A 13,905-nucleotide genomic window follows, 5' to 3' on the forward strand; every position below is an offset into this window, starting at 1 on the left:
GGAAACACTGACAACTTGAAGTGTAAGGTTGCACTGGGACTCATTACTTATGTTTTGTTACCTTGTGATAATACTGTAATAGGTCATTACTGTACTTGTTACAGAGAAAGGGATTTAGTTAGATGATGCATAGTGGCTGTTTCTGTTGAAAGTGTTTGCACCTTGAAGCTGCAATGCCTTGTCACATCATTAGAGTATAGGTCCAGGAAGGGAAAAAATCATATTTACTTGGAGTATTGAGGGCAAGGTGATGTCTGTAGTTCAGATTCTAATATGTTAATGGGAGGTTAAATAATTCCAGGATTGTGTCACAAATTGCCATAAGTGAGGTAATGCCTCTAGAACTCATCCCACTGTGTTCAGGGAGGGTATGCTGTTTTGCACTCATATTGCTGCAATCTCAACAACATGAGAAGGATGGGCTGTAAATTCTAACTTGGATTTTTCTGTTTTTTTTGTTTTGTTTCATTCTCAGCCTTTAACGGTGCTTAAATACACCTTTAATTTCCTTTTGTTTAAAAACAATAGTTTTTAAAAATCCCTCATAATATGTCTGTGTGACAGTATAGACCATAAAAACTCCTTAAAAAGAGATTTTTTTAATGGAAACACTGCAGCAAGATTTATTATCGCTACTCTGAAATTGCACATTTATAATAAGGGTTAAGGCTCAATTGTTCACTCTCCAAAAGCAATAGCTTTCTCATTGGAAACTGAAAATAAACCCCTATGAATAAAATGACACAGAAGACTTCAGTTGTTTTCTTGAGACTGCTAGCCTCTTTCTAGAGAAGCTATTCTCAGGTCTTGTACTATAGTTTTGCTGAAAAATTACCCTGGCTTGCCAAATATCTTAATGACTTTTCTCTCAGCAGTTGGTAATGGTGAAATGTTATTCTAGTAACCATAATGTGTCTCATAAAACAATTGCATACAGTATGTACTGTACTTCTATTTTAGTGAGCACTTCTATCAGACTGGTACTGCCAGTATCCATTTAACATTTCACAACAAACTGCTTACCAGTCCTTCAAATGTAATATTGCAGAAATAGTGAAGAAATGCGTGATTAAAAACAGTCACTGAGAGTGGACCATTTAGTACTACCCTATGCCACAAAATAAACTAGGCTTCACATATGTAGGCTCTCATCATATAAATGACAGTTCTATGTGGTCATTTAATTTTACGATCTCAATTCTCGCATATATTGCTAACATAAATATAGTGTTCTCCTGCAGGGAGGTCTGCTGGGTGTTGTAAAATCAGTAAGACCTCAATGGGTTCAAATGGACATCTTTTATAATTATTGCTATAAAATTTCTTGACAATGCATTTTGTTGTCCAATGGGTAAAGAAAATGATTTTCCGAAAGAATGGGTTTCAACAAAGAGAGCAACAGAGCTTGAGCATTTGTTCCTGTGTTGAAACATATTTAAATTACCTCAGTTACTCTTACCTATTGGCCAGAAGCCAGTTCACAGGAATAACTTTTTGTAAATGAGGCTCCCGTCAGTGCATGACTGTATTTTTAGTTTGTTTTCTGGTTTGCTGAGACAATGTAGAATATCTAGAGGGAAATATTAATTTGCTGTTTAATGCAATTAAAATCTATTTATTGAGCTATTCTTTTTGCATACTCTTGAAGAGGTTGGGGAGTGGGGAGGAAGAGAGAATCATAAATACAATCTCAGAAATGGTTCTGAAGGAAGCAATAGGACATGTATGTCGAAATACAGTACAGGACTAACAATGTTAACCATGAGGAATTCTGTTACAGACTTTTTTCATGTTCTGGATAACAAGTCAAAGTTGTATATTTTCAAAACGGGGCTTGGGAAGAATTACATCATATTTTTATTCAGATTTCCTCAACAAGAAATATTTTAGTTTAGTAGGATAGATTGTAAACTCTTGGGGACAGGAGTTGTCTTGCATGCTGTGTCTGCATAGGACCAGGCACAATGGCATACTGCTTGCAGCCTCTAGGCACTACTGTAATTAAATATGTGTGCAATTCTCCTGGGACTGCTAATATACCTGGGAGGGAAACTTGTCTAATGGCTATTGACCAGAATTTGCAGTTAGATCTCCTGGGGTATGTATATCCTCCAATTGGGAGGTGTGATTTCCAGCGCAAGTAGACAGACTTCCACTAGCCTCAGCTCAAATTGGTATGCTAAAATATAGCAGTTGGAATGTTGCGGCATGGATGGGGGTTTGGGCCAGCCCCCAGAGTCCAGGCTTGCCTGACCCTCTGGGTCCAAGCTCAGGCAGTTGATCCATGCTGCAGTGTCCATACTTCTATTTTTAGTGCACTAGCTCAAGCTAGTAGTGTGAATCTATCTACCTGCACTGGGAATCACTTCTCCCAGCTGCCAGGCCGACATAACCCTGAGGTCTTTTCCCATCTTTAACAATTATTTACTGGGTGACCTTGGGCAAATCACTTAACCTCTCTGTGCCTCAATTTACCCATCTATAAAATGGAGTTACTAACTAACTGTTGTGGCTCCAAGGGATATTTTGAGACTCACTTAACATCTGTAGACACTTTGGGATTCTCAGTTGAAAGCCACAGTTTTAATTGAGAATATTATCCTGCAGTAATCAGTAATTTACAATATGGTTCTCTCTTTTTTTTGAGCTGTAGTGAATTATTCAGCTTACTGTACTAACTAGTAATCTGTAGTACTGTGGAGAGATGGTATCAGTGCTTCTCCTACTACTTTCCTTGCCAAGGTTCTACTTTGTTATAAATTTGGTTATGTCTTATAAAAGAAGAAGGGGCAGGTTTACAGCTGGTAGACATTGCTGTTGCTCCATCAACTTGGATTGAGCTATGGCAATTTGCACTAGCTCACAATCTTGCCCTTAGAATATGCTGTCTACTATGCCCAGACTCTCTCATGTTTGAGCCCAAGCCCTGTTTCCATCCACACATAAATCAGTCTGACTCATGTCCGCAAGCACTGAGGACCTAGGTCCTCGGACCCTGCTAAGGGGGTGGGTCAGAGTCCTAGTCCCACTGGGATTTGGGATCAAGCCCTATCATTTGGTAGTATGGATCCAGGTCAAGCCACAAACCCAAGTCAGAAGGTCTGTGTAGTGCAGTATGGACACTTTAGCATTGTTGTGAGACCCAGGACCAGCAATTGTAAACCCAGGTTTACAATGTAGTGTGGATGCTCAAGCACAGGTTGAAAACACTGAGTCCACAAGCCCCAGCCCCACACAACCAGGCTTAGTGTATAATGTAGCCACCTGTACTTCAAAAACAATCCCACAGCAGTGAGTCTCAGAGCCTGAGCCTGTGTACTTAGGCTTGTGCTTCAGCACTAAAAATAGTCATGTAAACATTCCTGTTCAGGCTGGAGCTTGGGCTCTGAAACCCACCCCAGATTTCAGAGCCCAAGTAGGGACGTCTACAGGGCCATAGCATGAGTCCCACAAGCATGAGTCTGTAGACTCAGGCTCTGAGACTCACTGCCACTGGTATTTTTTTTTGGCAGTTTAGATGTACCCTAAGTGATCCAGACCATCTAAGTACGGAAATGGTGAGTCTATAAACTGTGTGTTCCTAGCATTGTTACCTTTCCCATTCCATTGCCTCAGATTGTTTGCTATACCCATTTGTTGTGTTTTAAGTATGGCTGTCAATTAATCGCAGTTAACTCACGCGATTAACTCAAAAAAATTAATCGTGATTAATTGCCATTTTAATCGCATTGTTAAACAATAGAACACCAATTGAAATTTATTAACTATTTTGGATGTTTTTCTACATTTTCATATATATTGTATTCTGTGTTGTAATTAAAATCAAAGGGTATATTTTTATTACAAATATTTTCACTAAAAATGATAAAAGAAATAATATTTTTCAATTCACGTCATACAAGTACTGTAATGCAATCTCTTTGTTGTGAAAGTTCAACTTACAAATGTAGATTTTTTTATTACATAACTGCACTCAAAAACAAAACTATGTAAAACATCAGAGCTTACAAGTCCACTCAGTCCTACTTCTTGTTCAGTCAATCACTAAGACAGACAAATGTATTTACATATACAGGAGATAACGCTTCCCTCTTCTTATTTAGAATCTCACTAGAAAGTGAGAACAGGCATTTGCATGGGACTTTTGTAGCTGGCATTGCAAGGTATTTACGTGGCAGATATGCTAAACATTTGTATGCCCCTTCATGCTTCGGCCACCATTCCAGAGGACATGCTTCCATGCTGATGATGCTTGTTAAAAAATAATGCGTTAATTAAATTTGTGACTGAACTCCTTGTGGGGGAGAATTGTATGTCTCCTCCTCTGTTTTACCCACATTCTGCCCTATATTTCATGTTATAGCAGTCTCAGACGATGACCCAGCACATGTTGTTCATTTTAAGAACACTTGTACTGCAGATTTGACAAAACACAAAGAAGGTACCAATGTGATATTTCTAAAGATAGCTACAGCACACGACCCAAGACTTAGAATCTGAAGTGCCTTTCAAAATCTGAGAGGGACGAGGTGTGGAGCATGCTTTCAGAAGTCTTAGAAGAGCAACACTCCAATGTGGAAACTGCAGAACTCAAACCACCAAAAAATAAAATCAACCTTCTGCTGGTGGCATCTGACTCAGATAATGAAAATGAACATGCATCGGTCCACATTGCTTTGGATTGTTATCGAGCAGAACCCGTCATCAGCATGGAAGCATGTCCCCTGGAATGCTGGTTGAAGCCTGAAGGGACACATGAATCTTTAGCGCATCTGGCATGTAAATATCTTGTGACGCCAGCTACAACAGTGCCATGAGAACACCTGTTCTCACTTTGAGATGACATTGTAAACAAGAAGCGGGCGGCATTGTCTCCTGCAAATGTAAACAAACTTGTTTGTCTGAGTGATTGGCTGAATAAGAAGTAGGACTGAGGACTGAGCGACTTGCAGGCTCTAAAATTTTACTTTGTTTTATTTTTGAATGCAGTTATTTTTTGCACATAATTCTACATTTGTAAGATCAACTTTCATGATAAAGAGATTGCACTATAGTACTTGGTATTAGGTGAATTGAAAAATACCATTTCTTTTGTTTTTTTACAGTGCAAATACGTGTAATCAAAAATAAATATAAACTGAGCACTATACACTTTGTATTCTGTGTTGTAATTGAAATCAGTATATTAGAAAATGTAGAAAACATCAAATGTTATTCTATTATTATTTAACAGTGTGATTAATGGAGATTAATTTTTTTAATGGCTTGACAGCCATAGTTTTAAGTTATGTTTTAAAGTCTTCAAAGCAAGGACTGTCTCTTGGTATGTGATCATACAATGCCTAGGACAGTAGTGCCCGTGACCCCTACAGGATCATATGGGTAATACTGCCATAAAAATAAGTAGTAATAATAATAATAATTTAAAACCTAAGTATGCAATAGAGTAGGAAACATGAGAGCGATGTATGGTTAAGAGGATGGTTACCACATTACTATGGCAAAGTAGTAATATCTTCACTGTTGATAAATTAACGTATTAACCTCTGATCACTCTTAGCTGGTGAGTAAGTTAACTCGCTGGCATAATTGTGTTAATGTTGTCACTATAAAAAGGTCCAGGGGAAGGTAAACAGATATTAATGTATCTATTTTTTCCAGGTATATTCAGCTCATGTTTTGACATTTTTTTCCTGTATAGTTCTGTGACAATTATATTGTTTCTCTTTGCTGAAATTGGAGCCAAATGCCTTCAAAACACATTTACCTTTGAAGTAATTAAAATAAAGTGTCCACTGACCATAGAAAATACGCAACCATGCTCTGCATTAAAATGAGGAATGATAAGGAAAAAAATTGTTATGCAAGAAAACAGCAAGGGGAAAAAGGAGATTGCAATAGCAGAGTCTTGTCTTTTTCTCTTAACTGGAACCGTACCAAACCTAATCAGTTATTCTTAGCCATCTTGCAAATACAGTATCTGTTAGCTGTTATAGCTTGAAGATATTTGTTAAGAAGGCTGTCAGACTTCTAGCAAAAGGGTCAAACCTGTTTTCCTCAGTTCATGTTCAAATGAGAGCTCATTTACAAGAATTTCCAGCATTTGGGGAAGTTTCTCACCAGATAAAGGTTTTCAGCATTGACAGGGACTTGAATCCATACCACAAATGTGACCAGTTTTGTTGTATATATTTTCCTGCTTGATTCCCATGCAATGGTTGGATAAATATAACAAAGCTCCTCCATAGATGGTAATTACAGGGAGTTAGGCAGAGAGTAAGAGGATATCGCTAGATGTAGTTGAAAAAATATTGATAGTTTGATATAAAAAATATTGCCTTGTTAGCTTTATAGTCATTTGCCTCATCCCCAGAATTTCAGGTAAGAAAGGTTGTGCTGCTGATTAAAAATGTATAGGACACAGAAGTTAATAAAACAAATCAAAATATACAAGTTAGAAAGAAGAAAATGTAGTTGCAGTCCTCAGCTAGTATAAATTGGTCTAGCTCCAGGCCAGATCCTCAAGTGATGTAAGTTAACTTTTTAGAATCTGCCCCCTTTTGCCTAAAAAATCTCTCAATAAAGATATTCTTGACCATTATTACTATAGCCTGGAAAACTACTTGGAACAAGCAACTTATTTTGATGAATTTATTTACTAATTTTATTTACTTATGAATTATCCACAGACAGACATCAATTTTTAAAATTTGTTCATGAGAGTCATTGTTTGTAACTAACTTATTAATTCTTTGCAATGTGGACATTTAAGTTAAGAACATAATAATTTCAGAGACTCAGACCATGGTCCATCTTGCCCAGTATCCTGCCTCTGATAGTGTCCCAGAGCTTCTGGGAGACTGTACAGAACAGGGCAATTTTAAAGTGATCCACTGTTGGGGTTGCATCTCTGACCATCTTGGCTAATAGGGCCTATCCTCTATGATATTGTCCAGTTATTTTTTGAACACAGTTATACTTTTGGCCACCACAACATCCCATGGCAATGAGTTCCACAGGTTAGTTGTGCATTTTGTGGAAACATACTTCCTCTTGTATGCATTAAACCTGGTGCCTATTAATTTCATTGGGTGACCCCTGGTTTTCGTATTGTGTATCAGGATAAATGACATTTCTTTGTTCACTTTTTCCATGCCTGTCATGATTTTATAGATCTCTATCATATCCCTCCTTAGTCTTCTCCTTTCCAAGCTGAACAGCCCTAATCTTTTCAGTGTTTCCTTTTATGGAAGCGATTCCATACCCTTGATCATCTTTGTTGCCTTATCTGAAACTTTTTCAGTTCCACTATGTCCTTTTTGAGGGGGTGACCAGAAATGGACACTATTCAAGGTGTGTGCACACCATGGGTCTATATGGCGGCATTGTGATATGGTCTGTCTGATTTTCTATCCCTTTCTATCCCTAATAGTTGCTAACATACTGTTAGCCTTTTTGGCTGTTATAGCACATTAAGCAAAAGTTTCCAGTTATCCATAGTGACTCCAAGATCTGTTTCTTGGGTGGTAACAGCAATTTAAAACTATTATTGTATATGTACAGTTAGGATTATTGTTTCCAATATGCATTATTTTGCACTTATCAACTCTGAATTTCATCTGCCAGTTTGTTGCCCAGTCACCCAATTTTGCTAAATCTCTCTGTAAGACCTCGCTGTCTGCTTTGGACTTAACTATCTTGGATAATTTTGTGTGGCTGCAAACCGGCCACTTCACTATTCACCCCTTTTCCAGATCATTGATGAATATATTGAATAGCACATGTCCCACAACAGATCCTTGGGGCTCCCTGCTCTCTCCAGTGTGAAAACTGACCATTTATTCCTATTGTTCTGTTACTTACCCATGAGAAGACCTTCTCTCTTATCCCATGGGTCCTTCTTTCCTTAAGAGCCTTCGTGAGGGACCTTATCAAAGGCGTTCTGAAAATCCTAATACACTATGGACTGGATCACCCTTATCCACAAGCTTGTTGACTCCCTCAAAGCATTCTAATTGATTGGTGAGACATGACTTCCCTTAACAAAAACCATTTTGACTCTTCCCCACCACATTACATATTAATTCACTGATTAGATGATTCCAGCAGATACAAGATCTCTCACAATATCTGCTGAACATTTCCAATATGAGTACTCATATGTAATTGCATAGGTATTCACAAAATTATCTGCAAGTGTTCTTGTGAACAAAATCTTGTTCAGATGATTGCTTGTGGAAACTTAATAAACGGACACATCGTGAATATAAAATTGAATTCATGATTTTTATCCAACAAATATTAGTGACTGACTATTTTTCTCTCCTGGCATTTGGCCAAAACGTAGGTACCAACAGTAAAGGTATGTGGTAACATAACAAAGACTTACCAGGCTTCACTGGGAACAAACACAGTCATAATGGCATTTGTCAGAACCAGAGGTGGTGCAGGCTTCTCCTGATGCTGTGGCTGATATCCAGTATGGAAAAGAGATTGATGTTTCCCTCCACCTGGAAATAGATGAGCATTCTACAACAGAATGAGACTGAGGAGCAGCAGGAAGAATGGTGATAATGACTAGGAGATCTCTACAGGTGTAGGAGTTCACCTCAGACCCCATATTCTGTGTCAGGGAAGTGCCTATGTTGCTAGCAAGGCAGAACAGCCAATCCAGGAGCATCACTTGACCCAATTTGTTTTAGTTTGTATATATTTTTAACAATTTTTGCTCAGAGCTTCAGATAGGTTCATAATTATATACTCCAAAATGCTGCTTCTGTTGCGGTTGTGTTGTTTGCCTTTTGCTACCCCACTGTTAGCTCTGATGTTCTGACACCAATTGGCAGCAGCATGTGGAGGCAGCATGCTTGTCTTCATCCCTGTGGAGGGGATGTCTGTGTATGCCTAGGACGAGTCCAGCAATTCTTCTGTTATCAATGGTGGGATTCTGCATGGGTCAAGGTAGAGAATCTGCTTGGAACAGCTGTTGTACATGTGCACGTATGAATACGCCTTCTTTGGCTCTACATCCTGTTGATGTTTACCTCCTTGATTAATGTCCAAGATGACAAAAAAAATGCTGGAACTTTTTTTATGGGTGTTCTCATTTGTTAGCCTGGGTAAGTATATGGGAAAGCCCATCCATCTGACTGTCACAAAAGACATGTAGGTCAGTTTTCAGACCCTGGATCATATTTTATTTCTTGAGATATATTTCTTGAGATTAATCATGTGATTAATCGTACGGTTAAACAATAATAGAATACCATGTATTTAAATATTTTTGGATGTTTTCTACATTTTCAAATATATTGATTTAAATTACAACACAGAAGTGCACAGTGCTCACTCTATATTTATTTTTTATTACAAATATGTGTGCTATAAAAAATTCCATGCTAATGAGCGGTTCTACTCAATAACAATCCAAAGCAGTGCAGACTGACGCATGTTCACTTTCATCATCTGAGTCAGATACCACCAGCAGAAGGTTGATTTTATTTTTTTGTGGTTCAGGTTCCACATTGGTTTCCATATCAAAGTGTTGCTCTTTTAAGACTTCTGAAAGCATGCTCCACACTTCATCCCTCTCAGATTTTTGAAGGCACTTCAGATTCTTAAACCTTGGGTCGAGTGCTGTAGCTATCTTTAGAAATCTCACATTGGTAGCTTCTTTGTGTTTTGTCAAATCTACAGTGCAAGTGTTCTTAAAATGAACAACATGTACTGGGTCATTGTCCGAGACTGCTATAACATGAAATATATGGCAGAATGCGGGTAAAACAGAGGAGGATGCATAGAATTCTCCCCCAAGGAGTTCAGTCACACATTTAATTAATGCATTATATTTTTAACAAGTGTCATCAGCATGGAAGCATGTCCTCTGGAATGGTGGCCAAAGCATGAAAGGCATACGAATGTTCAGCATATCTGGCACATAAATACCTTGCAATACTGGCTACCAAAGTGCCATGCGAATGCCTGTTCTCACTTTCAGGTGACATTGTAAATAAGAAGTCAGCAGCATTATATCCCATAAATGTAAACAAACTTGTTTGTCTTAGTGATTGGCTGAACAAGATGTAGGACTTAGTGGACTTGTCAGCTCTAAAGTTTTACATTGTTTTGTTTTTGAGTGTTACATAACAAAAAAATCTACATTTATAAATTGCACTTTCACGATAAATAGATTGCATTACAGTATTGTATGAGGTGAATTGCATTACAGTGCAAATATTTGTAATAAAAATAATATAAAGTGAGCACTGTACACTTTATATTCTGTGTTGTAAATTAAATCAATATATTTGAAAATGTAGAAAAACATACAAAAATATTTAATAAATTTCAATTGGTATTCTGTTTAACAGTGTGATTAAACTGTGATTAATCATGCTTAATTTTTGTATCACAATTAATTTTTTGAGTTAATTGAGAGTTAATTTGATATTATCAATTTCTAAATATGTAGGTGGATTCATATATTTAGCCAGTTATTATACCTGGAATCTTACTGGCAAGCAGTGGAGAACTCAAAGCACTAGTATGATATGTTCCCAAGGTGAAACGCCACTTAACAAACAGGCTGCAATATTTTGTACTAGTGTCAGTTTGGTGTGGTCTCAGTGTATTGCCCACTTAGGTGCATTGTTAGATCACGGGCTGTTCCCAGATCTTGATCTTGCTACAGTTGTCCATGCCTCAATCACCACAAAATTAGATTACCTTAACACCCTCTACATGGGGCTGCACATCTATCTTGGCACTGGAATATTTGTTCCACTGCACCAAGGTATATACATGTCAGCTCTGTGGAGAGAAAACTGGCACAGAGAGTCCAGGTCAGTACAGCATCACATGAGCATCCAGATGTATGTCATTCTGTGACTGTACTGTTTCAAAACAATCGTACATGGCATGTAAGCTATTAAACTGAGAGAGGTAACAGAGGAGTGTCTAATCAGCTCCTCTGATTCTTTGGGCTTCAAAAGTTTGGCCCATGGTGCATCAAGGATCAGATCAGAAACCCACTGAAATCAATAGACAGACTCCAGTTAAATTTGATGGGCTTGGATTGGATCCCAGGACATTACAATGAGTTTTTTGCATATACACTGCTTTCCACATGGCATGCACTCTGGTTCTTGGGAAATCCTGTGTTAAAAATAGCCCCAACAAAAGTAAAAGAACCTTTCCATTTTCATTTGAATTATTTTACTTTTTTTAATCTGCATTTTTTCAAGATAAAAGAATAGCCCTTCTCCTAAAACTTAATAGAAAAAAGGTAATGCGAAAAGTGCAAAATTGCCTGAAATAGAATGACAATATTAATGCAAACCTTTGAGGGAAAGGGACTGTTTTCAAGTAGCACTATTCTGAATGGATCCCAAAACTCAAAGTGAATCTGTAAGGGGTTCAAACCCACACAAAGAAACCCAAAAAGAGAAGAGTTTGACATGAATCCCAGAGAACAGAAAATGCTAGGTTTTGTTCAGTTCAATATATATGTTCTTTATGAGAGTCTAAATTCATGCATTAAAGACCAATGACATAATTCTCATCTTACTTACACTGATGTAAATTGAGAGTAACTTCATTGAAGTCAATGGGCTTCAAGGAAGAGTAACACTTAAAAATCAACAATACAACATGGCTCAGTTCAATTACACATCTGTAAAGGAAGCTGTGATGTTTCCCAGGGCTACCCATGGTTGTGTGGTACCTCCCTACCACCCGCCCTTAGTATAAGAGAGCCTTGTCTGTACCTCCCTGGTAACCCCAGCCACAGGCAACACAGGTACTCTCCTTTCAGCCCTCCCAGGCTCTACTCTCCCACTGGACGCCAGCGTTAGGCATCCACACCAATCCCTGAGTGTCCCTCTGGAGTGCCCAGCCTTTGAGCCACTGAACACTCGCAGATCCTCTTCTCCCAAAGGCATAGTGCACATCAGCTTGCTAGTTTTACTTCAGGATCAGCACTTGATGCACAGCACATGGAGATACTTATCGTGAAAGAATAGAGATTCAAATGGCAGTAAAAGTAAAAATATTGGAAACTAATGGTTACATATAAAACAGAATCATAATGTGCTTGCTCAAGCCTAATTTTACTCTCAAGACACTCCCCTGCCTTCTATAGAATAGTTTACCCCAAGTCCTTTTCCCAGCATTTTCAGCCAGGCTTGTCTTCACAGACTGAAGGAAGAAACTTGTCCCCTCTCCACTTCATTTATGCAGTTACAGAATATGGTCCCTAACCCCAGTAGGTCCTGTCTTCAGAGGTTTCTCTTGGGGTTCCTTTGTTTTTGTAAATCCTTGGGCCTGCACATGGCCCAGATAGCAAACTTAGCCTGTCTCCAAGTATGTACATTGTTCCTTATGCTGATTGAGTTGTCTCAGAAGCACACAATACAGAATGGTCTGCCAGAGAGATAATTGTTTATTACCCCCTTCCTGCCTATAATATATTTATCACCTTCTGGTGACCTGTCTTTACTCACATATTTTAAGAGCATACATTTCAGTAGACATACATAAGTCCCTACACATTATCTGTACTAACTTTTCAAAATGATTTTGATGTCCAGTGTGACACATACTATTGATATAGATGTTACATGATCCCATTTGGTGAACGCAGGGGATCCTGTAACCTATGTACCACTGTGCCCTCCACTAGTTGGCACCAAGTGATTTCTGGGTCAAAGAAGCCTGTGAGTTAATTTTCTTTAAACCAAACTACCTAGGGCTTGGTTCTGATCTCTAATGTTACATGAGTCAGAACAGTACGGTGAGAAAAACTAATATGTGATCAGAATCAGATCCTAGATCTTCTGGTAAAATTTCAGTGCACAGATTTCACTGACAGCTAAGCAACTATCTGTAAATTAAAACAAATTGAGGGAGAGAAAGAGAGTGAGGGATCCCCATCTGCTTTTCTTTGTTTTCAAAAAAATTTTTCTTTCTTTCATGTGCCATTACAACTTGTCAGTTGGTATTGAAATTAAACCTACATCCAGTAAAAATCATAGTACTCTCTTTTCTACACTGAAAAAGAAATCCCTGACTATAAAGGGTATTTTACTTTGTACAACTTGCCAAGTCATAATTTGACTCCTTCCACTGTTGCCCTTCACTGCTACTTAGGGAGACAAGTAGAAAACAGCACTGTTTTTTGAAGTGCTGACCTTTTGATGCAAGGTCAGCTCTTCAAAGGGGATGTACAGTAATTGGCATATGTGATAGCACTGGAGGTGGGTTTTGCCCAATGTACCAGGAACCTGAGGCAGCCACGAAGCAGCAAACAAAGCCAAAGTCTAATATACCTTGCCAAAGCTAATGCAAAACTCAAAAAAAAAAAAATCCTGTTCTTTTTCACCTAGTACTAACTGTGTGGAATCACTGAAAGAAACACTAGGTAAGATGTGCAAACCAAATCCCTGCTCACTGTGGAAGATGAAGACATTGTTGGGTAATCATGGCAGTGATGTGCTATATATTGGTTGTTGCATGACAATATGTAGGCATGATGGGCCTGATTCCAATCTCACACTGGTATAAAATTAGAGTAACTCCACTGAAGTCAGCATAAAACCAGTGCCAGTGAGATCATACTTGAGCCCAATATTTATTGAGATTCGCTATTTTTGTGTGTCTCTGTGTTCCCGATCTCTCCACACCCTGCAGCTATCTGGCAGCAGTTAGGGGAAAAGAGAGACATTGTTCCCCAAACTCCTTGCAATATACTTTTATGATTTAGATCAAATTGTGGCTGCTCTTGTGTGGGGATAGAGAGGAGAGGAAGCTTGAGCCCCTTGCCTTTCCAGTGTGCTCACAGATCAGGCAGCCATAATACTTGCGTGTAAGGGTATTGGCTAGTGCTGCTGCAGTGCACGTAAATCTGGC

The sequence above is a fragment of the Lepidochelys olivacea genome (genome assembly GCF_965140295.1).
Source record: "Lepidochelys olivacea isolate rLepOli2 genome assembly, chromosome: 9".
Lineage (NCBI taxonomy): Eukaryota > Metazoa > Chordata > Testudines > Cheloniidae > Lepidochelys > Lepidochelys olivacea.